The sequence below is a fragment of the Bubalus kerabau genome, chromosome 22 (assembly GCF_029407905.1).
Source record: "Bubalus kerabau isolate K-KA32 ecotype Philippines breed swamp buffalo chromosome 22, PCC_UOA_SB_1v2, whole genome shotgun sequence".
Taxonomy (NCBI): domain Eukaryota; kingdom Metazoa; phylum Chordata; class Mammalia; order Artiodactyla; family Bovidae; genus Bubalus; species Bubalus kerabau.
This window is the reverse complement of record NC_073645.1, coordinates 40,626,096-40,652,519: the sequence shown is the minus strand read 5'-3', so window position 1 is coordinate 40,652,519 and position 26,424 is coordinate 40,626,096.

The following is a 26,424-nucleotide window of genomic DNA, read 5'->3' as shown; positions in this document are numbered from 1 at the left end:
TTAACTCACAACTCTCATGTTGTGCATTTTTTTAAGTCGACATGTGTGAGTGTGTGTGAAAGAGACAGAGATGGAGAAAGAGAGAGCTGTTTGGAGGTTGGGTGCTGGCAGATGTAAGAAGATAAAATATGAGGGTTTCCAAGCCAGCAGAAATGTCTGTGCCAAGACCTGGGCACGAGGTAGAGCCTAGTGTCTTCAGGAAGGTCAAGTGGGTGGTCTTGCAGAGAGCAAAGAAGAGAGTGACTAGGAAGTGAATCAATGGGTCCATGAGTCTGGCAGCTACAGGCCTTATATACCATATGAAAGGGTCTGGACTTGATTCTCAGGTAAGGAGAAGACACTGAAGGGCTTCAGCCTGGAATGACATGATCCAATTTGCATTTTTTAACATTTATTTTTATTTATTTTCAATTGGAAGATAACTGCTTACAATGTTGTGTTGCTTTCTGCCATACAGCAACATGTATCAAAGTATACATGCATCACCTCCTTCCTGAGCCTCCTCCCCCCACCTCGCCCCCATCCCACCCCTCTAGGTCATCACAGAGCTTGGGCTGGGCTCCCTGTGTTAAGCAGCAGCTTCCCACTAGCTCTCTATTTCACACATGGTGGTGTCTACTCTCTCAATTCGTCCCACTCTCTCCCTTCTCTGCTGTTTCCACAAGTCCATTCTCTACAACTATGTCTCTATTCCTGCCTTGCAAATAGGCTCATCAGTACTATTTTTTCTAGATTCCATATATATGAGTTAATATACATTATTTGTTTTTCTCTTTCTGACTTGCTTCACTGTCAAGTTGCATTTTTGAGCATCACCGGCTATTGAATGAAGAACGGTTGGAGAAAGGTGTAAAAGGAGGTATGGGGACCAGGCAGGAGGCTGTCTGTCATTCAAGGGAGAGATGCTGGGGGCAAAGGGAACAGGGAGGGATGGATAGAGCCCAGGCAAGGCTGTCCTTAGTCACTCAGTTGTATCTGACTCTTTCTGACCACATGGACTGTAGCCCGCCAGGCTCCTCTGTCCATGGGGATTCTCCAGGCAAGAATACTGGAATGGGCTTCCATGCCTTCCTCCAGGGGATCTTTCCAACCCAGAGAATGAACCCAGGTCTCCTGCATTGCACGCAGATTCTTTACCTACCATCTGAGCCACCAGGGAAGCCCTAGGCAAGGTTAGAGTCAACAGAGAGTGATGACAGATTATTTGGGTGAGGGCTACCTGCTGTCTCCCAGGCTTTTGGCTCCAGCAGTTGGACTTTCACAATTTATACACCTCACTGTTGGCATGACCTCCCCACCTTCCGACTGTACTTGGAAAAGATCTATTTAGAAGCATGGAGCAGGAAGATGGGCCCTTTGCTGAAGAATTCATTCATGCTGCAATATTAACCATCTAAAGAGTTTCCTCTGGCAAGCCTTAAAAATTCTTATTCAAGAATTTATTGTCCAAGAAATGAGAATATTGTGTGCTTCCCTTTGAAAAGGGCCCTCCACAGGGCAGAGACTTACTGAAAACAAACTTCATACATTCCTGGTGTCTTTCCACCCATTGAGATCAAAGTCCTCAAGAGTCATTGGCTTGGGTTATAATGACTATTCGGAGTTTAGGTAAAAATTAATGAAGCACGTATTTCGCTTCAGTGTAAGGAAGGACTTTTTGAAGAGGAAATGAGCTGCCTCAGGGGAGTGCATTACTCACATCTGAGACTCAGGTCCAATATCACCTCTTAGGATGCCCTGTGTCCTCCAGCCAGAGGCCATTTACTCCAGTCTCACTGCCACACTGCATTGTGTCCCTCTCCACTGCAATGCTCACCTCCTCTTACTACATCTCATTACAAACAACTACCCCTTACTAGTCTTGTCCATGACTGTGGTCTGACATGAGATGCTGATGGACAGGGAAGCCTGGCATCCTGCAGTCCGTGGGGTCGCAAAGAGTCGGGCATGACTGAGTGACTGAACTGAACTGAACTGAAATGAATGTGGAAGGCACTCAAATATTAAATGGCTGAGCGAATGAATGAATGTTGTCAGAAGTTCATAGAGGTTGGATGGTGACATAGCTGTGAGGTGAGGAAACTCAGGTGAACAGTGAAGGAGTTGGATTATAAGAACTTTAAGATCCTTTTTATAAAAATTGTGCCCGTTTTAGCCATGAACAACCTTCACATTTTACCTGAAGCCCTCCATCCTCACGATCAGGGGCCAATACCTCAGGAATTTCTTCTGAGCCTAAATCTTCCCAGCTTGTGGGCCTTACTTATACCGCTTCCATTTGATAATCAGCTTTCATTTCCAATTTGGATTTGGCCATCAGGACAGAAGTTTTCAGTTCTTACAAAGGGTGCCAGGACACTGGCTTCCCTCTTCTTTGCTCTGTTCTCTCCAACCAAGGACTAGAAGACGTAAGCCTAGTCTCAGCATAGCCAACCCAAGTGAGGGTCCAGACCTCTCCTAAGAGTAGCTTTTAAATAAATACATTTCGCATCATAGTCTCAGAGCATTCCATTGGGATGAACGCTTTGTTGAGAATGCTTAATTAACCCTGAAGTCTTGTGCTTCTTCCTCTACAAATGTTTCCCTGCAAGTATCATAGGAAAATCCAGCAGAAGATGTATTTTGTGGCATAAACAAGTATGTAGGTCTTCTGTGGCTATTGGAAAAAACTATTACAAACCAGGTGGTTTAAAAGAAGAGAAATGTATCCTCAAATGGTGCTGGAGACCAGAAGTCTGAAATCAAGGTATTGGCCTTGGCCATGGTTTCTGTGAAAGTTCTAGGGGAAAATGTTTCCCTTGATTCTTCTAGCTTCTGGTGGCTCTAGGTGTTCCTTGGCTCATGGCATCACCACTCCAAATCTCTGCCTCCATGATCAATTGTCTCCTCTTCTTCTGCCTCAAAACTCCATCTACTTTTCTCTTACATGGACACATCTGATTGTTTTAAGGCCCACCCAGTTAATCTATGGAGAAGACAATGGCAACCCACTCCAGTACTCTTGCCTGGGAAATCCCATGGATGGAGGAGCCTGGAAGGCTGGAGTCCATGGGGTCGCTAGGAGTTGGACACGGCTGAGTGAATTCACTTTCACTTTTCACTTTCATGCATTGGAGAAGGAAATGGCAACCCACTCCAGTGTTCTTGCTCAGAGAATCCCAAGGACAGGGGAGCCTGGTGGGCTGCCATCTATGGGGTTGCACAGAGTCAGACACTACTGAAGCAACTTAGCAGCAGCAGCAGTAGATAATCTAGGGCATATTCCTCCTTTCAAGATCCTTCTTATTTTTTTTCTTATACAAGGAATATTCACTCATTTGCCATATAAGGTAACATTCACAGTTCCAGGAACGAGGACATGAATATATCTTTCAAACAACCTATGACACTTAGGTCAAACTTACTTTGTCCTATCATCTTTGGAAGATGTTAATATTATTGAAAAGGCCATTATATGCGAGAGCTGGTAAGCCACTGAGAAAGCAAGTGAAGAAGTCTGAATCCAGAGACTTGCCAAATGTTGCTCAGCAGTAGAGCTAGAACCTGAGGGAGGCCTCCAGGCATCCAGCCCAGGGAGCTTGAGTCCCATATCATGAAATAATCCCAGTAGAAATATTATGTATGTGCCCATTGAGTTACAAAAATTAATCCCTATATTGAGTTTGTGTGGGTGACAGAAAAGGGAAGCCACTTGAGACAAGCAAAGCTGAAGTCATTTCATTTATTACCATCCCTTTGGCATAGGTGAAGAATAAAAATGTCGTGTTGTTACTGTTCAGTCACTAAGTCACGTCGGACTCTTTTGTGATCCCATGGACTGTAACCCACCAGGTTCCTCTGTCCGTGCGATTTCTCAAGCAAAAATACTAGAGTGGGTTGCTATTTCCTCCTCCAGGGAATCTTTCCAATCCAGGGATCAAATCTGCATCTCCTGCATTGGCAGGTGGATTCTTTACTGCTGAAATAAAATGTACATGACTTAGTATCTCTCTGTGATACTTAAGAGGGATGTGAGCAAATCCTGTAGAATAAATCTGCAGAGAGAATGGAGCGTATTGTTCTTCATAGCAAAGAAATTAGAAGGTGGAGGCTTTGGAAATAAACCAATACAGGCTTGAATTGCAGTTCTTCCACTTCAATGGTGCATCTCCAGGAAGGTGATTAACATCATCAGCAAATGGAGAAAATAACCATCAGAGTGGGTTCAAATATAAAAATCCTCAAAGCACCAAGACAAGGACTGGATGTGGCAGACTCTCAATCAGCAACAGTAATATCATTATCACCCCCATACTGATATATTGGAGGGAAAGCCATGTGCTTTCTAAGTAAATGATGTACGTCTACCTGAAAATGACAAGAAAAACATAAGCCCAGATATGAAAATGACAAGAAAACCATGGGGAAGTATTTGGAAACTCATTTTAGCACACTATTTTTTTTTTACCCAAATTATAAAAATTTGGCTGGCTACTTTTGGAACTAAAATTATTTTCAAACTTCACAGGTCTTCAGTACTCTTGGGCCACATTTTACTCTTCCAAAACATGAAATATGCTTACTTATGTCAACAAAACTTCTTTGAACACTCAGCATGTGCAAAGAATTAGACTGGGATTTACAAGTGCCAATTTTAAAATTATATTAAGAACAAAGAGCTATTTGACCAAATAAGTGAGAGTTCTAAATGTACCTAGACATTTAAGGATTGAACCACTTTAACAATGCTGTAGAGCACATGACTTCCATAGAAGTCACTGTTTCTGCTTTTGCCTACAATGGAATAAAGCAAGAATCACTATATTCAACAATATGGTCACCAGATCACATCAGAAATTTAAGCTAAAGAACAATGTATACCTAAACATAGTAAAAATGATATAATATGATTTGCAAAATAAAGTGTGAACATCAAAACAGAAATAATTGGAAATAATTACTTATTTCCTATGGGAGATAACTGAATTCATTTCAAAAGAGACCATATGAAGTGGCAGAGAGCACAGCTCTGAAGTCAGACACCTAGGTTTGAAACCTGGTTCTGTCCCTGACCAACAAGACTGCGGACATGTTACTTCTCTTTGTGCTTAGTTGCTTAGTCGTGTTTGACTCTTTGCGATCCTTCGGACTGTAGCCCTCCAGGCTCCTCTCTCTATGGGGTTTTTCAGGAGAGAATATTGGAGAGGGCTGCCATTTCCTTTTCCAGGGGATTTAACCCCTGTCTCTTGCGTCTCCTGCATTACATGCATATTCTTTACCTACTGAGCCTCAATTTCCTCATCTGTGAAATGGGGATAGGATAACTTGCTTCATAGGAGTGCTGTGAATAGTAGTGCTGAGGATTAGGCTTAGGGAATATCCAGTACACAGTATTCCCATCTCCCACAGTAAGTGCTCAATAAATGCTGTCCATCTCTGAAAATAATCAGTCACATAGTTGACTTCATCAAAAGAAGCATCAGGCTTTTTGAGTGTAAATTTTTAAATGGCTTCTCTCCTTACCATTTGTGTTCTATTTTATTCTATTAGTTAAGGCATATTGTTGCCAACTAGAAATATTTGTTTCATTATTAATTTGTTTCATTCATATATTCATTTCAGACATTGACAGAAGTGAAAGTATCTTTACAGACTCACTATGCATATATCACAATGGAGATTCCTCTGAGCTCTTTGTACTGGGAAAGACACTCATCCAAACGCTAGATCTAAAACAGCCCAACATAGCTCCCCTCCTCTGACATCTTTCCCCTTTTACCTCCCCTCCAAAAAGAATCAGCCTGCATTGTTGTTCACTGTAATCCTTGGCAGGGAGAGTTTATTTTCTTGGAGGAAAATAAGATCTTTCCTTCTCATAGTTTGAATTTGATGGAAGATAGTCCAAATGTTCAACACAATAGATTGAGCTCTTTTTTTCTGATAGACCCTTCATTCCCAAGTGTGAGCTAATCCATACTTTCCCATGGTCCTTGGACAGAAATAAAATGGATAAGTCAACAAATCTCATTTCAACCCATTCATTATAACTACCCTTTTATGAAAATGCATGCTAAAGTTCTTCCAAAGGAAAATCCCAATGGGCTTGAGGTACGGCTCCATCCATTCCCTTTTCATAATTGGTACTAGGAAGACATAGTAGCTTGTTTGTATTTAAGGGCAGAGCTTAAGGGAGAAGTGAGTGCACTGGGGTAATAACATAACAGGAATTTTTTTTTTTTAATTTACCCCAGGGCCTTGCTCTGGATAAGGGGAAAATAAATTTCTGGCTGTCTTCATTCTATCACAAAAGTTGATGTACTGGCCAAAAACTCTGCCTAAGAATACAAACAGAAACAAATTATAGGAAAAAATCAAAATGCAAAGCATCTGTTAATGTTTTGCTTTGCTAAGGGTGTAGAATCTTTTGTGTAGGAAAATACCCTAATAAGCTTTCTTGGATGATGAAAAGTTTGAAAGGAGATGATTGATATAAAAGGTCCAAATTATATTAGACAATAAGATTGTAAACAACAACCACCATGACTAGAAGATGTTCCCAAGCAGTAGATAGGTAAGAAGCTTGTGTGTGTGTGTGTGTGTGTGTGTGTGTGTGGTTCCTCTGATCTGTAAAAAAGTGGGAGTAGGCACAGGCAACATGGCAGCCTGTTAAGCAGATCTTGAGAAGGAAGATGGTCAATAAGACAGCCATAGTGACGGGTTGGCAAAGGGTCTTATAAGAAAAGGCAATAACTACTGTTTAATTTTAAGCAATCTCTTTTTGTGCACAAGACTGTTGTCTTCTCTAATATTATCAACCTTCTATGACTATCTGTCACACAGCAACCCTGAGTTTGTGTTGCTTTGGGGAATAAATGTGAGGAGATATTGACCACACAGGAGATAAAGTAGAGGGAGAGAAGATAGCAATAGGGGGCAAGATGGGAAGTCAGTGGGAGCAGGAATCTGGAGTGGAAATTTAAGAGAGCGTGTGCACGTAGTATATGTGACAAATCCATTCTGGGTGGATGAATGTATGAATAAATGGACCTCTGGAAATACTGAGGTAGGAATGCTTGCCTTCTAAGAGTCTAAAGTATTACAGGTATTTCGAGTCATTGTATTTGGATGTTGTTGTTGTTCAGTTGATCAGCCTACTCTTTGCAACCCCATGGACTGCAGCACAGTAGGCTTCCCAGTCCTTCACCATCTCCTTGAGCTTGCCCAACTCATGTCCATTGAGTTGGTGATGACGTCCAACCATCTCATCCTCTGTCGTTCCCTTCTCCTCCTGCCTTCAATCTTTCCCAGCATGTATTTGGGTACTAATTTTTAAAATGCTCTCAGAAGCATGTAGAAATTGGGGACATCTTCCCTGGTAGCTTAAGAATCTGCCTGCAATACAAGAGATCTGTGTTCGATCCCTGGGTTGGAAAGATACCCTAGAGAAGGGAATGGCTACCCACTCCAGGATTCTTGCCTGGGGAATTCCACAGACAGAGGAGACTGGGGGGCTACAGTCCATGTGGTTGCAAAGAGTCACACGTGACTGAGTGACTAACAAACAATAAGTGGTTAAGACCTAGATATTGCAAGATCAATGTGAAGAAGATGCCTAAAAGTTGAGGATAAGAAAGATGAGAAGCTGAGGATGTCAGTTCTAGAGAACTCTGTTTTGCACTTCTACATCTTGCTTACGTTTCTGGGAGGGAGATAAGGTAAAATTTCCTCAACTAGTTCTTGACACTCTCCATTATACTTGAAGCGGAGAGGCCCAGTGCTATTTGTGAGAACAAACACTCAATGACATTTTGTTTCTCTCAAACAAACAAAAGGCATCACATGACACCTAGGATGAGGTAGACAGGAGTCTTGAGACCTCATAGCCTCAGACTCTTGGGACTTGGGCTGGGTGCCTGTTTATAAGTGTATTCCACTGAACCATCCAATGGAAAAGAATAGGGAAAAACAGCTGATTTGGGAGTCCAGGTTCTTGATGGCAGAATATGTTAAGCTGTCATTTTTGGTCTCTGTCCTGGAACTGTGGCATTTGGCCAAACTCAGGCCAATGGCTCAAGAAAAGAATGGCATTGCATTCCCTGATGAAATGAACACCATCTTCCCAAACTAGCACACATTGTGATCTCCACTAAAAAAGTCCTAAAATAAAACCTCCAAAGGGTAAAATGAATTAATAACTGACAGCATTTATTATTAAATTCTTAGACTTGAGCAATACATTTGACTATTTTTACTTATCAAAACATTTTACCTTCTAGAATGGCCCCATTTCAGATGGAGTCCATCCAAAGCAGAAGCTCAGGAAAGAAACAAGGCTTCGTTTAGCTCTGTGGTTAATTGTACTCTGAGGGTAATTTTGTCCACTAGGGGTCATTTGGCAATGGCTCGGTGGTAAAGAATCTTCCTGCTAAGCAGGAGACCTGGGTTCGATCCCTGGGTCAGGAAGATCCCCTGAAGAAGGAAATGGCAACCCACTCCAGCATTCTCACCTGGAGAATACCACGGACAGAGGAGTTTGGTAGGTTACAGTCCGTAGCATCACAAAGAGTTGGACGTGACTGAAGTGACTGAGCACAGCAGCACATAGCACATGCCCACATCTAACCCACTTCAGATCAGTTGTTTCTTATTGTGTACATATACATTAGAGGATCTCTTTTTTTAAAAATTTAAAAATCATTGGTTTAAGAAATTCACATTGCCCAAGTGAAAACCAGGGACACTGATGTGAATTAAGTCAACATGGTGTAAAGGGAGCTATATTACAAGGCAGACAGGAAGCCCGCATTCTCACTTAACTCTGCTCTTGACAAGCTGGTAACTCTTCTCTTGTGCAAGGTATTTCATCCCCTGGGTCTCAGTTTCTTCACCTGCAAAAGGCAATGATTATTCTAAATTTTCTCTGAGGTAGCTCTCAGCTATAAGAAGCTATTATATGAAATGAGTTGCCAGTCCAGGTTCGATGCACGATACTGGATGCTTGGGGCTGGTGCACTGGGACGACCCAGAGGGATGGAATGGGGAGGGAGGAGGGAGGAGGGTTCAGGATGGGGAACACATGTATACCTGTGGCGGATTCATTTTGATATTTGGCAAATCTAATACAGTTATGTAAAGTTTAAAAATAAAATAAAATTAAAAAAAAAAAAAAAAAAAAAAAAGAAGCTATTATGTAATTATATGATAATACTGGAGAAATAAATAGGCAGAGAAAAGGTTTGATTACACAGACAAGAATAAATAAAATCCTGGGAGTCCTTTTCTAAGAGAATGTACACTGCAAATTTGAATCCATGTACTAGATTGATATACACAGAGTAGTGTTCTGAGTGCAAGGTCTGAGTAGCATCCTTGGGTCTCTCCTTAATCTCACCAGATATGCAAATTAGGAAGAATTCACTGTGCCCAAGGTCAAATGTAAATATCGAATAGCAATGGAAGATATTTATTAATAAAGAGAACCCTGCATTTAACCAACGAAGCATGTGGTTTCATCAAAGTATCCAGCAGAACACCAGATGCTCAACAGTTTTATTCACTGGTGATCTGGTCTACCCAGGAGGAGCCATAACTGAACAGCAGGGAGGGGAGCCTTATTCTCCCTTCCCTTTCCCCTAACAGGTGGCAGGGCCTTTTTAAGTCATATGACGTCACTTGCAACTGCACTGATTTCAGCTCATCTTGAGCAGGTTTCTGATAACAAGAAATATAACACCTTTCATTCATCCATTCAGACAACAAAGATTTACTGAACACCTGCTCTGTGCCCTAGAGGTGAGGCGCTCTCTTGTTCCTAGTACCACCTCTAAAGACAAAGATGGTTTTAAAACGACAGCCACGGGTCCATCCTGTAACCTGTGTAGTCCAGAAGTATTCCATTATCTGAAACCACGAGTTACTGAGCCTTAGCATTGCCATTTTACCAGCATTTCTCCTTTCTGTTTTATAACTCCATGAAGTCACATCTCCCCTAGGCTATTGGAACAGTTCAGCTGAGCCTGAAACCTACCAAGAAAGGAGAAATGAGAAAAAAGTAGAGGGGGCGGGGAAGTTAATGGTGCCACCCCCACGGGTCCAACAGGTTCTGAGATACCCTTGCAAGCTTGGTTAGTGAGGCATGCCTCCCCCGGGGACAGACATGCCAGGACGTCCAGTTTCTCCAAAGGACCCGCCAGGCCAAACTTCCTGGAGAAAAACCCCATTATCCATAAAACACGTTTTGAGTCACACCAAAGTGCACAGTGACCCTTAGCTTTCCTCTTCTGAACAAATTGTTTAAAGATCAAGATGTGTTGAGGAGATACCAGGCACTGGAGAATTAGCTGCAGGTGCTATTTATAGAGCCACTGGGCTCTGCTGAGATCGCTCTGCCCAGGGAAAGCCATTAATCTACTCCAGCAAAAGAAAAAAAGAAGTAATAAACTTAATAATGATTTAGAGTAAAGAGGGGGAGAGAAAGCACGGAGGCTAATACTAAGGTGGAGCTAAGCCAAGAGATTAGCTTCTCCCTGTGGAAAACAACATGTGTGCGTGCACACACACACACGCAAGAACATTAAAAAATGCAGGCTAGCCTTGTTTCCTCCCACCTCCCTAAACTCACCACTGCAGTTCAGCCTCTGAAAAGAAGCAGTTAAATGGCTTTCCTTTTTTTGAGGCTGACAGACATGTGTCTTCAAATCTCACCTTGCTACGCAAAATACTCTCCAGATATGCAGCTCTTAAAACAGAAAAGTGAAGGCACTGGAGGTTTATTAAACCCTACCATGTCCAATAAATAGAATAGAATTAATTCCTATTAACTTTATCAATAAAAAAAGCCAAGATGTATTTTTAAACATTTCTATTTTAGTATTGTTAAACTCACACTCCAGTGTGAAGACCTAGCATTGAAGACCTTTTTTCTCAAGAAGCTTAAGAAAAAAGTTTCTGGTTTTGTACTTAAAAGAGATCTTGGCCAGGTGTATCTATGTAAATATATATGAAGGTTAAAGCTCCTAGTCAGTAAAGGAGTAATTCATCAATAAAAGAGATTCTCTCTTTTTCATACAGTTCTCATGGATGGGAAAGCATAAATTACGATGAGCAAGATACACAAAGAAATAACTTTTTTTCAGAAAAGATGCATAAAAATAAGTATTCTTCCAAAGGAAGTGACTGTCTTCATTTGCGTCTTTAACGTTCTCAGAGAGTGCCAGTTAGCGGGAAGTATTTTCTTTGCAAACAATTCTGCCTTTTTAAATGGTAAGTATCCTTTATTCCTGGACACCAACCAGAGACAATGGAAAGAAAGAGAGACCTGGGCATCCAGGCAGAAAACAGGCCTTGTAACGCAGCCAAAATGAATTGAGAATTCTTGTGCAATACAATGTTAAGGCAGGAGTGTTGAGTCGAAATGTGTAATGAACTCCAAGTGGCTGCCTTTCAGATCTCAAGAGCTGAAACTGACTTGACGCCGGGACGTTGCTTCTCTCGCGCAAGTATTCAAGTGGCTCGGCACCGGAGAATAACAATGAGAAAGGCGCAAAGACCACCACTTCAGCGCGGTGTTCATGGATGCAGAAGGGCCAAATGTGCAGGGAGCAACAGACCCCTCAGGCACTTTGTGGGTAATAATTGTTCCAATTTGGTATCGCCTAGGGGAAAAAATATCAGGGATGGGTGGCCACTGAGCAAGTTCATGTCACTTTGGGGGAAGTTCTTGGAATGCAAAAACACTAGATACTTTTCATTAATAGCCCATAGGAAGGGGAAAAGCATATTCCAGGGCTTTGTTAAGTAAAACGTCTCTTATGAGATAAGAGACTGTCACTGAATAAGTGCATGTCACTTTGGGGGAAGCTCTTGGGATGCAAAAATTAACTTATTAATATCTTAATAAGTTAATGACTTTTAACATACTTAATTAACTAATAATTAATAACTCATTAATATCACATAGGAAGGGGAAGAGTATATTCCAGGGCTTTGTTAAGTAAAGCATATCTTATGAGACATGAGATTGTCATTATGTTGACTAAATTGTTAGTGATGCGAAGAACATCATCTCCTAATTTTTTTATGTTAATGTCTATTTTCACAAAGGCTGTGCTTCTTGGCAAACCTGCAATGTAGGTATGGCCGTATTATCATCATTGTTCTGCAATAGGAAACTATAGCATGGAGAAACGACTGCTCCATGTAAATGGGATGGTAGCACCTGGGTCTCCTGATCTCTATTTTGCTGATCATGATGCCACAGCAACTATAACATGGAGCCCAAAATCTGTAAAAGTTTCCAAGTGCAGCTACAGTGTCACTGATCTACTGGCTCAAACATGGCCCTAATAAATCAAAGGCAATAATAAAAGTAGACTGAAAGGAACATCTAGTCTTGCTCCATTTCATGGCCACAAGCCATATCCATGACTTCATTCAGCTACTTCCTAAATATGCACCCAAGCATCAAAGGTATGTGAAATAAGGCAGGAAGGTAGATGGGGCTTCCCAGGTGGCTCAGTATTAAAGAATCCGCCTACCAGTGCAGGAGATGCAGGAGACACAGATGCCCCCTGGAGGACAGCATGGCAACCTGCTCTAGTATTCTAGTCTGGAACATCCCATGGACAGAAGAGCCTGGTGGGCTAGAATACCCAGGGTCACAAAGAGCTGGGCACGAATGAGGGACTAGCACACACACAAGAGGGTAGATAGACCAGCAGAGACTTCTTATTACAAACAGGGAAAAGAAAAGAAAAAAAAAACCAGATAATTTTGAATTAATTGTATGTTAATGATGAATTTTCATAATAAAAGACATTTTATTATTATAAGATTCAGATCAGATCAGTCGCTCAGTCGTGTCCGACTCTTTGCGACCCCATGAATCACAGCACACCAGGCCTCCCTGTCCATCACCAACTCCCGGAGTTCACTCAGACTCACATCCATCGAGTCAGTGATGCCATCCAGCCATCTCATCCTCTGTTGTTCCCTTCTCCTGCCCCCAATCCCTCCCAGCATCAGAGTCTTTTCCAATGAGTCAACTCTTCGCATGAGGTGGCCAAAGTACTGGAGTTTCAGCTTTAGCATCATTCCTTCCAAAGAAATCCCAGGGCTGATCTCCTTTAGAATGGACTGGTTGGATCTCCTTGCAATCCAAGGGACTCTCAAGAGTCTTCTCCAACACGACAGTTCAAAAGCATCAATTCTTCGGCGCTCAGCCTTCTTCACAGTCCAACTCTCACATCCATACATGACCACAGGAAAAACCATAGCCTTGACTAGACGGACCTTTGTTGGCAAAGGAATGTCTCTGCTTTTGAATATGCTATCTAGGTTGGTCGTAACTTTCCTTCCAAGGAGTAAGCGCCTTTTAATTTCATGGCTGCAGTCACCATCTGTAGTGATTTTGGAGCCCAGAAAAATAAAGTCTGACACTGTTTCCACTGTTTCCCCATCTATTTCCCACGAAGTGCTGGGAGATTACAGGACTATAACCAGCTTTTTGCCAGTATGGGAGAACAGAATACCATACCACCAGTGTAGCCCCCATACTTTGTACTTCACAACTTCTCTAAATTACAATTACTCTGGTATTTTGCACTTATCACAACCCACAGGATGGAATTCAGATAAGGCAGAATTGCCTTTGTTCCCATTTAAAGCAATATAGCACTTTCTCCTTATAAATGTCTATGGTACCACTGGTTTTCCATTTGATTTTTCTCCGACAGTTCCTTTATTTACTGTGTAATGCCCAATGCTGCTAATTTGCATTCTCTCTTCTTTTGAAAATGCCCTTTAAAAATGTTGCTGACTGAATAGAAACATTCTAGAAACCAGTGAATGAAGGCTAAAAAGCATTCTCATTTTCACTTCCTCTAACACAAGATGATCTGTTTTGGAACAAAATTTTCAAGGCTATTAATGAACTGTACCCAACTTCCAGCATGTGAGTTTTGTTTTGTTGGCTCAGTTTTGTTGGCTTATATTGCTCCTTTATCATATGAGCAATATGCATTTTCATCTCCTTGGGTTTTTATGAAGCAGGATTATATCAGAGGGAGAGAAGAAGAGCAGGGAGAGTTGAAACAGTGACATACTCTGGAAATGAGAATTATATGAAATTGCAGAATATCCCTATTCTAGAAAATCCCAATAATGGGTCAAATTGGAGCATAATGTATGAAACTCGGAGAGCCCATTTTCAAACGTCTATCTCTTCTTGGATCACAGAACTAGTTAGTCCTTAGCCCTAATTTTCTTTTTAGGGCAGCGAAATGAGTCTGTATTATATTATGATGGATACATGTCATTATACATTTTCCAAATCCATAGAATGCCCGACACCAAGACTGAGCCCTGATGAAGACTGTGGACTTTAGTTAGCAATAAAATATCAACACTGGCTTCTTAATTATAACAAATATATCACACTAATGCAAGATGTTTATGATGGGGAAACTGTGTGTGTTGGGGGGATGTGGGAACTTGACTACCTCTGTATATTATATTAACAAGATTTTATAATATCTAATGAATAATGTTTTGCATCAAAATTTTCTCATTCATTTTTCAGTGGTTCCACCATTGATTATAAGAAAAGTAGCTTTGATGATTTGTTCTTTTGATAGTCACTTCTTAGATATTCGAGGATCACTTCAGTTCAGTTCAGTTCAGTTCAGTTCAGTTGCTCAGTCATGTCCAACTCTGTGACCCCATGAATCACAGCACGCCAGGCCTCCCTGTCCATCAACAGCTCTCAGAGTTCACTCAAACTCACGTCCGTCAAGTCAGTGATGCCACTCAGCCATCTCATCCTCTGTCGTCCCCTTTTCCTCCTGCCCCCCATCCCTCCCAGCATCAGGGTCTTTTCCAATGAGTCAACTCTTCACATGAGGTGGCCAAAGTATTGGAGCTTCAGCTTCAGCATCAGGAGGGTCACTAGGCCACACATTAATATGTTACTATTCACAGAATAGGTACTATACTAAGAGGAATTCCACTTGAAGGAAAAAGACAATCTAAGAATCTGAGTTTCTTGTTAAAAGAATAGCCAAAACCAATGACATTTAATCTCTCTGTGTTTAATCTCATAGTTTTTGCCGTTTCCACATATACATTTCAACATTTCTTCTATGTGAAAATAAGCAAAAATAGCAAAATTACACTTGGCTATCCAACATTGTAGTTAAGATTTGTTCCACAGAAAATTTTTGTTATAAGGCTGGTGAATAATACTATAAAACAAATTCCTCTGCTGAAGATAGCCTGTTTTTCTTAAAATAGGGGGAAATTCATAGCTGACTTTTAAATGCTGGTCTCTGGGTTATCATTGAGACTGACAGTATAAAGATGAGCATCCCTTACAGAGGGTGGCCATGTTCAATAGACTAGGAGGCTACTGGTCCACCCACCCCCATGGAGGCTGAGATCGCAGTGAGGAAGCCAAGTCCTTGATGCAATGTGGCTGCTGAGAAGGTAAGAAGCAGTTCATCGGGCACGGAAGTGTCCCACTTTGCTTTCTCAGGCACAGTCCCAACTGGAAGAACAGGACTGGTGGCACCCAGCCTGACAACACCGTCATTCTTTACTATTTGTCCCCGAGGCTGCAGTCCATGGGGTTGCAAAGAGTCGGCCACAACTGAGCGACTGAACTGAACTGAAGGGGGTGAATGCCTACTTGGATAGTTGATTAATCAGTAATTCAAGGAGATCAAAATCACAAAATTAAAAGGCAGAGTTCAATCATATCCCTTAACAAAAGGAATGTCCTAATTACTGCATGCCCAAGGCAGGATATGGAGAGGCTGTGGAAGTGTGGAAGGCACTAATCCGATGGAGGTGATTAGCAAACCATTTTATCCCAGCTCCCTAAAGTCTCCTACCCCAATCCTCCCCCAGATTGCAGTTCACCAAAATTTCCCTCCTACTGCCAAGTAAGGCTGCCATGCCAGAGAACTGCTAGGATTTATTTTCCTAAGAATTGTAGGACAGACATATCAGAATTCACACACTGCATCCCAGGAGACGTACTCATTTGTAATTTGGCAGCAGTCTCAGGTCTCACTTGACACTCACTAGTGGCAGATTCGTGAAGGTGGGACTGCTCCTACCAGCGGTATCCAGTTCAGAGGAAGCAAAGAGTGACAATACTCGTCCAGTCTCCAACCGGAGTTTCCAGGTGGCCATCCTACACAGTGTGATCACCAAGACAGCTCCGACGTCTGATCCTCGAGGAAAGGGTACACTGCATCCTGGTCAGGACTCTTAGCTGCAGGGTGTCACTGACACCCACATAGGGGTCACTTCTCTTCCTGCCTCATGTTCTGGATGCTTCATCCTCAGGCCAGAATATAGTGAAGCAATTTAGGGCACTGCTCTGCTCCTAAGAAGCTTTCAAAGGAGCTGGATTCTAAACCTTCCTTGGGATGTATTTATTTCCAGCTTAAAGAAGATTCTTTCATGATTCTGTGAGTTAATAGGTTACCACAACTACTGTGAACTTGGTGAATCATGTAGAATGTTTACCAGGGCTTTCTATACACTGCTCTGAACAATATCAAGTCTCTCATACACACCCTTAAACACCTTTATTATAGCTTTCCCAGTGATGCCATGTAAGACATTTTAAAAACCTTTGTGTCCTACAACTAGCTTCTGTTGGGACAAACCAGATGTTTGATTACTTCTGTCCCTCTGCAGGTGTTTTGAATGAGAAACCAGAGTTAATACTAACCCTTAACTAAGTAAAGCCTACAAGATATTTCTGGATAACCCTGCACCCATTAAGTGAAAGTGAAAGTATTAGTCACTCAGTTGTGTCCAACTCTTTGCAACCCCACAGACTGTAGCCTGCCAGGCTCCTTTGTCCATGGGGATTCTTCAGGTAAGAACACTGGAGTGGGTTGCCAAGATCTTCTCCAGGGGATCTTCCTGACCAAGGGATCGAACCCAGGTCTCCCACATTGCAGGCAGATTCTTTACCTCTGAGCCACCAGGGAAGCCACACCCAATAAAGAGCACCATATTTTTTTCTTCCCTATCATAAAGATGTCACTGACTCCAACTTTTCTCTTAAGCAAGTTTATATGATCATTTTTAATTTCCAGGAAATGAAGAAAACTCCAATTATATTCTGATGAATGTTACTGTTATTGCTTCCAGATGAGGAAACCAGGGACATTGTTGTTGAAGGAAAAACAGCCCATTCCTGGCAGAGCTGGGTAAGGTCACATGAAAACCAGTGGTTTGCTTGTTAAAACCCAGCTACATATGAGTTTGTCTTCACTGTGACAAGACCAGAGCTCAGCACCCAATCAACCTGTCTTCAAGGGAAGGGATTGGCGGCATTTCAGTGTAATCATCATGGAAAAACTGCAGTTGTACAAGGTAAAGCTATGGTTTTTCCAGTAGTGATGTACAGATGTGAGAGTTGGACCAGAAAGAAGGCTGAGTGCCAAAGAATTGATGCTTTCAAATTGTGGTGCTGGAGAAGACTCTTGAGCATCCCTTGAACAGCAAGGAGATCAAACTAGTCAATCCTAAAGAAAATCAATCCTGAATATTCATTGGAAGGACTGGTGCTAAAGCTCCAGTACTTTGACCACCTGATGTGAAGAGTCGACTCACTGGAAAAGACACTGATGCTGGGAAAGATTGAAGGCAGGAGAAGAGGGGCAGTAGAGGATGAGACAGTTAGCATTACTGACTCAATGGATGTGGGTTTGAGCTAACTCTGGGAGATAGTGGAGGACAGAGGAGCCTGATGTGTTGAAGTACATGGGGTTGCAAAGAGTCAGACACAACCTAGCGACTGAACAGCAACAGCAAGGCAAACTCTCCCACGGGAGTATTTTCCTCAGTTGGATTCTTTTTAAAACTGGTGTTTTTCATCTTTACTTTTTTAACTTTCAGTGTCTTTTGGAATTAAGTGACTTTTGTAATCTGATGATGGGAGATGATTAAAAAAATTCAGGATTAGTAGATCTTAAAAGTTCTCATCACAAGAAAAAAAATTATAACTATGTGTGGTGGTGGATGTTAACTAAACTTCTTGTGGACATCACCTCACAATATATACCTATACCAAATCATTACGTTGTACTCCTAAAACTGATACAAAATTTTACATGATAATAAAAAATCTCACTAATAAAGAATCAGGAATAAAGAGGTCCAAAATTTGCAGTCATCTAAATTAAAAAAAAAATTATATATGTATATACATGACCAAGTCAGTAATGGGAGTGTTTCTTATTTGTCTTTAAAAAAAATCTTTATATCTTATTATCAGTTGAAATATAAACACAGAGAAATACATTTAGCACAGGGTCTGGTGCTTAGGAAATAGATTTTTTTTAGGAATCTCAGCCCATCTGGGGTATGGAATCTTTGTAAGCCTGTATGGTATTTAACAGGAATGTCAAAAGCATAGCTCTTATGCTCTGCAAAGAATTGTAGTGGCTCTGACTGATGTCCCGTCCCTCCAAATTTTATACCATGCTCTTCTTTCAACCCTACCCAACAAGTCTGCTAGATGCTATTTGTAAATTTGCCTAAGACAAATAAAATATTTAAGAAAACTAAGCAAAAACCTATATTAAATATACTACCAGATAGAATAAAGAATAATAATATAAAACTGAAAGCCATGTTGCATAAGAGAAAAATAGCAAAACTTCTATTGACTTTAGAGTTGGATTAAAAGCTGCTCTTAAAGCTTCACTCTGCCCAGCCTACATTTCCCAGTCACTTTGGGTTTTATAGATGTTTCATGATCATTAGCCTTTAAGAGCATTTAGTGGGTCTGTGGGAGCCATGAAAACCTACAACAATGATTTACCAGAGAGGAGGGGTAAGGTTTTTCTGGCCAGGGGAGTTTTGCTCAAAATGGAAAATCCCTTGAGATCCATTGATTGGCTATTTTTAAATTATTGAGTTATTTGCTTATGCAATGCTTAAAGCAGAAGGAGGAAAGTCCTCAGTGCCCAAATATATTAAGACTGAATTTTATAGGGAAAAGAAAAGAAGAAAAAAATTATTGTTTTTATTTGTCTGTTGTCCATCAACAAATCTGTAGCATGCACTGATGGTAGGTTTCACTTTGCAGTCCTGTTGCTCAGATACAATTGCTTATGTCTTTAAAGCAGAATACCTGTCAGTAAAAATCTAAGTAGGTCACCGTCGTAGCTACTCAAAGAGGATTCTAGGGGAGTCTCTTCAGATGACCTTCCTTCAAACACTCATCTTTTATTGACATCTGAGCGTTCTCTCAGCACCGAGAGTAGCTCCTTGAATTGAAAGGCTGTAACTGTTTTTGTGACAGAACAATTGATTTTTCTTTCTGATATGACTTCGCATATTATACTGAGTTTCACAAGCCACCTACATCAATACAAAGTGGTTTTTAAAGAGCTTAGATAGGAGTCATGTGTGGGCCATGTATGTATATAAATAGATGTAACAGATTTTTTTTATTCCTACAATGACAAAGTATAAGAAGCATAGCATAATAAAGTTAACTTCTTTATTTGATGAAAAGCTTTCCTACTTTACACCATGCGATGCTGTACTTTCCAGGCAGAAAGCACCAGTCACTTTCAGCCCCCCTGGAAGAGTGGGCACTAGTGTGGGGATTTCCCATTTGATTTCTTTAAACAGCATATCGTGGAAATCATGATTCCATTTTTTAATTAAAGAAGAACCTCATTCTCCGAATGCTCTCCTGTACATCATTCCAAGCTAGGTAGCCTGAACACAGTTTGAGACTGGAAAGAGGCCGCCCAAGGTGCTTATTAGGGAACTTTCCTGACGGACCACTGAAAAATATCCTAAAGTGTGACTCATCACGTCTGCATCAAGTTATGAAAAAAGTAAGGCTTGTTAACCTGCTGTTTGGAAACCAGAGCACTTTTATCAGTTCATATAATTGCTAACCCCTTATTCACTGCTCAGCACTGCAGAGTTCTTTACCTCCTAAGATCCCACTAATTGCTGACAGATTTGATTTCTCCCTGACAGCAGGAGTCCTGTTTCTGGCCTTTACATCAAGTAATTGCTTTATTTTTCTCCCTCTGCTCTAAAAAACGGAATTCCCTTCTCCCCTGCTTGAACCCCTTTAATGGCTCCTTTCTCTGTTATTAAATCCTTGCCATTTAAATCACATTTAGCGATGTTTTGAATAACTGATTCCAATTACTCCAGCTCTTACCAAGAAGCAGCTGAAAACGCAAGTCATTACTTGCCCACAGACAAGCGGCTTTACCTTGCAGCCAAGTCTCTGGTGAACTGTATTGTGTTTCTTCTCAGTACGGGGCAATTTAGACGCACAGGAGGCTGATGCTCAGCAAATAGCCAGCCGCCGGAGTGCTCCTCCGCTATCATCTGTGTATAATGGATATTAGACTTTATATTTATTTTATAAATAGCCCAATTCCTTAAAGAAATCATTCCTTCCTTCCCATAGAGGCCGAGGTGGGCCACTTGGAACAGCAGAGATGCGCAGCTGACCGCCCCGTGACCCACCATGAGGCTGCTCTTCAAAGGTCTGGCGCAACCCGTGGTGGGTGGGGTCCACACTCAACAGTGACCCGGCCATGACAATGCCACGCCCAGGCCTCCGCTGTGACAGATTCGGCTTCTACAGTCCCCACTTTGTTTTCCCTTGATGTTGCAGAACTGTCTTTTTTTTTAATCTCTGCCATCTTGTCTACCCCCTCTCCCCATGCTTTTGGGGAGCAGTACTCCCCAGTCGAGTACTGCTGTCCTGTTTGTGTTTTTATTTACTTGGCATGCACTTGGCACTGTGTTTTTATTTATTGATCAAATTCATGGCATGACCATATTTCTGTTATCATCACATCATTTCAGGATTTGGGTAGATCTTGTTTCTCAGTCACAATGGATGACAGATGATCAGAAATTTTACTCTGTTGCTTGAGGTATACCTCTAATTTGATTTTGGCCTCATGCACGGTTTTGGCCTCACTTATATTGTATATTTTCTTGCCCTGTTTGTCCTAACAAAACATGATTTTGTTGGGTATAACTTTTCATGCAGGAAAGCCTTTGTTACACAAGGGATTTAGGCAGTGTGGCATAATTTATATGTCTTTGACATTCTTATTTTAAACACTGAATAACCAATTAATTGTATAAACATATGTATAACATGTTGGATTTAAATGGTTCGCCACGTAATCTTGACATGGCCTGGTCATCACGGCTCTTGGACGCATCTAACTTAATGAAAATATGTATCTGACAAATGTGAAATCAGACTCATACTTTTAATTTGATTAACTAACTGGATGTCTCTGCTGTGACTGGGGCTTAGGAAGGTTATCACTAATTTAAAACTTGAGATTGTTAGAGAAATTAAGAGGTTTCTCAATTTTATATACTACATCTAGATGTGAAAAGAGTTTTGTGTGGGCAGCTGTGTTCAAAGCTTTAGTCAATATCATCACCATAAAAATAAATAATTTGTGTGGAAGTTAATTAATTCTGTTTTGTATTGTACTAGACTCTTCTCTACTTTGCTGAGGGTCCGACAGAGCCATAGAAGTCAATCTACTACCAGATAGAGGAAGAACTTTTCTTCCTGAAAATTACGGACATTTTGGTTTTCATCTTTTTATTAAAGTAGTCAATTTAAGTAGGTAACTAAACTTGAAATCGATTATTCTATTATTTGACTCCCTTCAAAACAGTGACAATAACACAAGCTTCTGAAAGAATTTAAACGAGGTGTCAAGAGCGTTTCAAAGTCCTCATGGGCAAGAGGGCAGAGGCACATTGATAAGCAACATATTCATTTGGGATTTTGTCTTTCCTGCTTTTAAACATTGCCTTTTAAATGATTTATGCTTGATATTTGTGGAAAGTGCTACCTTGGATGGCCCAGAGACTCGGGTCTTCTATTTTATGTGGAAAAGGAAGCCGGGGTAGGGGCACCACCCATTCTAGAGACTGTATTATTCATGTGCTTCAAATCTAAGGCCATTACCTCATTTCCCTCATTCAGCCTCAGAACCCGGGTGGTGCTAATCCATCCATAGAGAGCAAAACCTTTTTATGATTTTAGGACTGAGTACATATCAGGAGAAATGGTCCAACCTTCCCCGGCATCTATTATAAATAGGTAGCCCTCCATTTCTGCCTAGCTCTCGCCTCCTATCAACTCTGTGCAGAAATCCATTTGCAGAGGGGCTTCCAAAGCCTCAGTGCTTCTCTTACAAAGGTTCCTGGAGGAGGTCTCTGGTGGCAGACAGTGTACTGTAGGGGTCATCAGGACAAGGCAGCATTTGAGACTTAAGTGCCAAGTTCATCAGGTCAAGCAGATGTGGGGGCAGGGACGAGTCTTCTTAGAGTCGTTTAGTGGAGGGCTTCCTGGTGGCTCAGACTGTGAAGAATCTACCTGCGATACAGGAGACCCAGCTTAGATCCCCAGGTCAGGAAGATCCCCTGGAGAAGGAAACAGCACTCTGCGCCAGGATCTTTCATCATGGGTGCACAAGCTCAGTAGTTGCTGCATACCAATTTAGTTGCCCCTCAGTATGTGGGATCTCAGTTTCCCAATCAGGGATCAAGCCCACGTCTCCTGCATTGAAAGGTGGATTCTTAACCACTGGGCCACCCCGGAAGTCCCTGGGCAAACTTCATGTTTGAAATCAATGTTGGAACTCATCAGGAAGATACTTCTTTATCCAATACTAGGTATTTTTTAACTCGAATTTAAAAAGAGAACAGACAATAAAACACAGCATGTATTATTATTTATCAATAATATTGATAGCTTCTTAATATTATATATTAATGTTATTGAGCAAACTCCAGAAGATAGTGGAAGACAGAGGAGACTCGTGTGCTACACAGTCCATGGGGTTGCAAAGAGTCAGACCTGACTCAGCGACCGAACAATAACAACATTAATGTTATAGTGTGTATACTATGTTAAGATATGTATGGCTAAGTCCCTTCACTGTTCTCCTGAAACTACCACAACATTGTTAATCGGCTATGAAAGTGAAAGTGTTAGTCACGCAGTCATGTCCGACTCTGCAACCAATGGACTGTAGCCCGCCAGGCTCCTCTGTCCATGGGATTCTCCAGGCAAGAATACTGGAGGGGTTGCCATTTCCTCCTCCAAGGGATCTTCCTCACCCAGGGATTGAACCTGTGTTTCTTATGTATCCTGCATTGGAAGGCAGGCTCCTTACCACTAGCACCAGCTGGGAAGCCCTATACCCCAACACAAAATAAAAAGTTTAAAATTTGAAAAAATTATATATATATGTGTATGTGTGTGTATACATATACCATGTTAAGTATTTATATATTACTGTGTATAAATGTTATATATGTGACATTATATATAATATGTGATGGTATATGTAATATAATGTTGTTAATAATGATAATATGAATACAGCATCAATACTGACCAAAATAATTGGGTTCCTGAGAGTCTGTAAGTGCTCTATACCTGGTAAAACTATAATGAAATTCATTTAGAGCATTTCATTTAAAAGATCACATCTGTGCCCTTAATGAATAGTAATTAAAACTCACAGCAGCACTCCCATTAGGTGACAAAGGGTTATTATACATACTTTCCAAGACAGATAGACTTTAGACCATGGAGTCTGGCCTTTTATGTGGATGTCAGCATTCAGGAGGAAATTGAGACTTAATTCTAAATTTTCCGTTTCTAGAGGACTAGGTACTCTTTTAGAAACAACCGTTAAGCCTGAGAATCAGCATTCTGACTTGCCCCCTTGCCACTGTAGCATGGAGTGGTGGGCAAGTGCCGTGGCAGTCTCTAGTCCCGACTCCTTAACTGAGGGCGGGGGGACTGCCCTTGCTTAAGACATCCATCCTCAGTTTCTCATTTGCAGAACGAGAGGCTGCACTGCATCTTGTTTAACTATAGTAAGCACTGAATTTCTCTCTGCCCCAATATTCCTGGCAACAGCCACTGTAGCCAGCGACATGCCCTGTAGAACCCATGCCATCTCTTTTTGAGAATGGACTCTATCTATTAAGGAATGTACAAACAGTCCCTGAGCACCCTACTCCTCCCCCTCAGGGCTTCAGCTGCTTCTTGTTAGTGGGCTCATGCCTCTTCCTCCCCCATTAGCTTGCCTGGTCTGTGGCCCTTGACTGCTTGGATGATGAGTCTTCAGTTGCCTTCCGTTGTCTTCTGGATCCAATCTGCTGTCCCTGAGCACACGCACCTACTATTTCTGGTGCATTTCTTAGCTATGGTAGGATTTCACGGGTCTAAATTCTTCCATCTTTCGGGTCCTTTCCTTAGCTTCCTTGGTCCCTGACAGTTCTTACAGGCTGTTGCTATTCCCTAATGTGGCAATGATACCCCTCAGCAAGACAGGTCTTATTTTGGTTCATCCAGAAGCCAACTCTGAAACAGGGATTCAGACGCAAGTAGTTTATTTGGGAGGTGAAGGAAACATGGGTAGGAAAGTATACCTGTGGCGGATTCATTTCGATATTTGGCAAAACTAATACAATATTGTGAAGTTTAAAAATAAAATAAAATTAAAAAAAAAAAAAAAAAGGCAGAGAGGTAATTCGACCCCAAAAGGAGCATCATCAAGCAAGCAGTTGTTGTGTTGTGTTAGCCGCTCAGTCATGTCCAACTTTGCCATCCCAGTGGGCTGCCATTCCCTTCTCCAGGGATCAAGCAAGTTACCACGGTCAATAAGTGGACCTTCCCCACAGGGAACTCTGGGAACCAAAGTGGAATATGAGCTCAAAGAGGTACTAAGCTCTGTGGGGTGAGAGAGAGATGGGGTATTTATACACCAACTGCCATTGTCATTCAGATGAAAGGAGGGCTTTAATTCTTGGGCACTTCCTGCCTACCCATGCTTAGCAGAATCGGTTCTGCTCACCAGAAAAGGCCCTCAGGTAGATCGGTACCAGGCTTGAAAGTTGGGAGACAAGGAGAGTACAGCTAATGGAAGGACTGGAAGGAGTGTGTGCAGGTGCCCACAGCCCATCAGGGTTTGAATACAGGCACCGAAAGTCGATCACTCTGGCAACCCACTCCAGTACTCTTGCCTGGAAAATCCCATGGATGGAGGAGCCTGGTAGGCTGCAGTCCATGGGGTCGCTACGAGTCAGGCACGACTGAGCGACTTCACTTTCACTTTTCACTTCCCTGCATTGGGGAAGGAAATGGCAATCCACTCCAGTGTTCTTGCCTGGAGAATCCCAGGGATGGAGGAGCCTGGTGGGCTTCCATCTATGGGGTCACACAGAGTTGAACACGACTGAAGCGACTTAGCAGCAGCAGCAAGGATTCTAACCATCCCATTAAGAGAGCTCAGTGATGAAACCCTGTCAGTCGGACTTTAGCAGCAGCCTATATCCCAGCTTGGGTTCTTCTGTGCCCATCTTTTCCTTCTTCCCGGCACCTTACTTCTTCAGCTAATTTCCCTTCTTACAACCTCCTTCTAGCTTCTGACTCAACACTTCTTTTCTCAACAAATAACCAGTTTTTGTCTTACAGTTGAGTTTTCTGTTCCCCAGATCTGCTATATTGCTACTGTTTCTGCTTGTTCTCTCTACTAAACTATTCTATGAAAAGTCCAGTGGTTTAGATTTCCAGCATTTCCCCTACTTTCCCTGACTTTGGCCTCAGAAGGTCAAAAATAAAGTTTAAGGGATGTGATTAAATAACACTGTGCATTTGTAAGGCACATTACAGTTTATTGGGCTTCCTGGGTAGCACTAGTGGTAAAGAAACTGCCTACTAATGTGGCTAGATGTAAGAGATGCAAGTTCAATCCCCAGGTTGGGAAGATCCCTTGGAGGAGGGCACAGCAACCCACCCCAGTATTCTTGCCTGGAGAATCTCATGGACAGAGGAACCTGACAGGCTAAGGTCTAGTTTATAAAGAATGTAATGGAAACTTATTGGGAGAGCATGAAGGATAGAGCTAAAAGCATTGAACTTGCATCTTGGTTCTCATACTTACTAACTCTGTGATAATGGCAAGCCATTCCCTATTAGGTGTCAGTTTCCTTGACTGGAAAATAGGACTAATAATGTCAATATCTGTCCTCCTTACATCACCAGAGCTGTTGCAAGGTTGAGTAGGGCAGTGGGTCCCAGACAACGATCACGGGTTTCGTCTACATTTTGGTGACCTGATTTTTCAAGATTTTACTATCTGATTTTTCACTCTATACTGTTTTGACAGCAGTCTTGTGGGAAAGCGTCAAGGTAATGTTTTCTTTGTTTTGAGAGTAAAGAAACAGAGACTCTCTTCTGACTTTCATGCCAGCATGTATCATTCTCAGATGCATGCAAAGAATTATTGTAGCTTTGAATCACATCCCATCTAAAATATATTTGTAATGTTACATTCTTCAAGAGAAAAGCAAATACGTGACATTCTTTGAATAAGTAGAGTC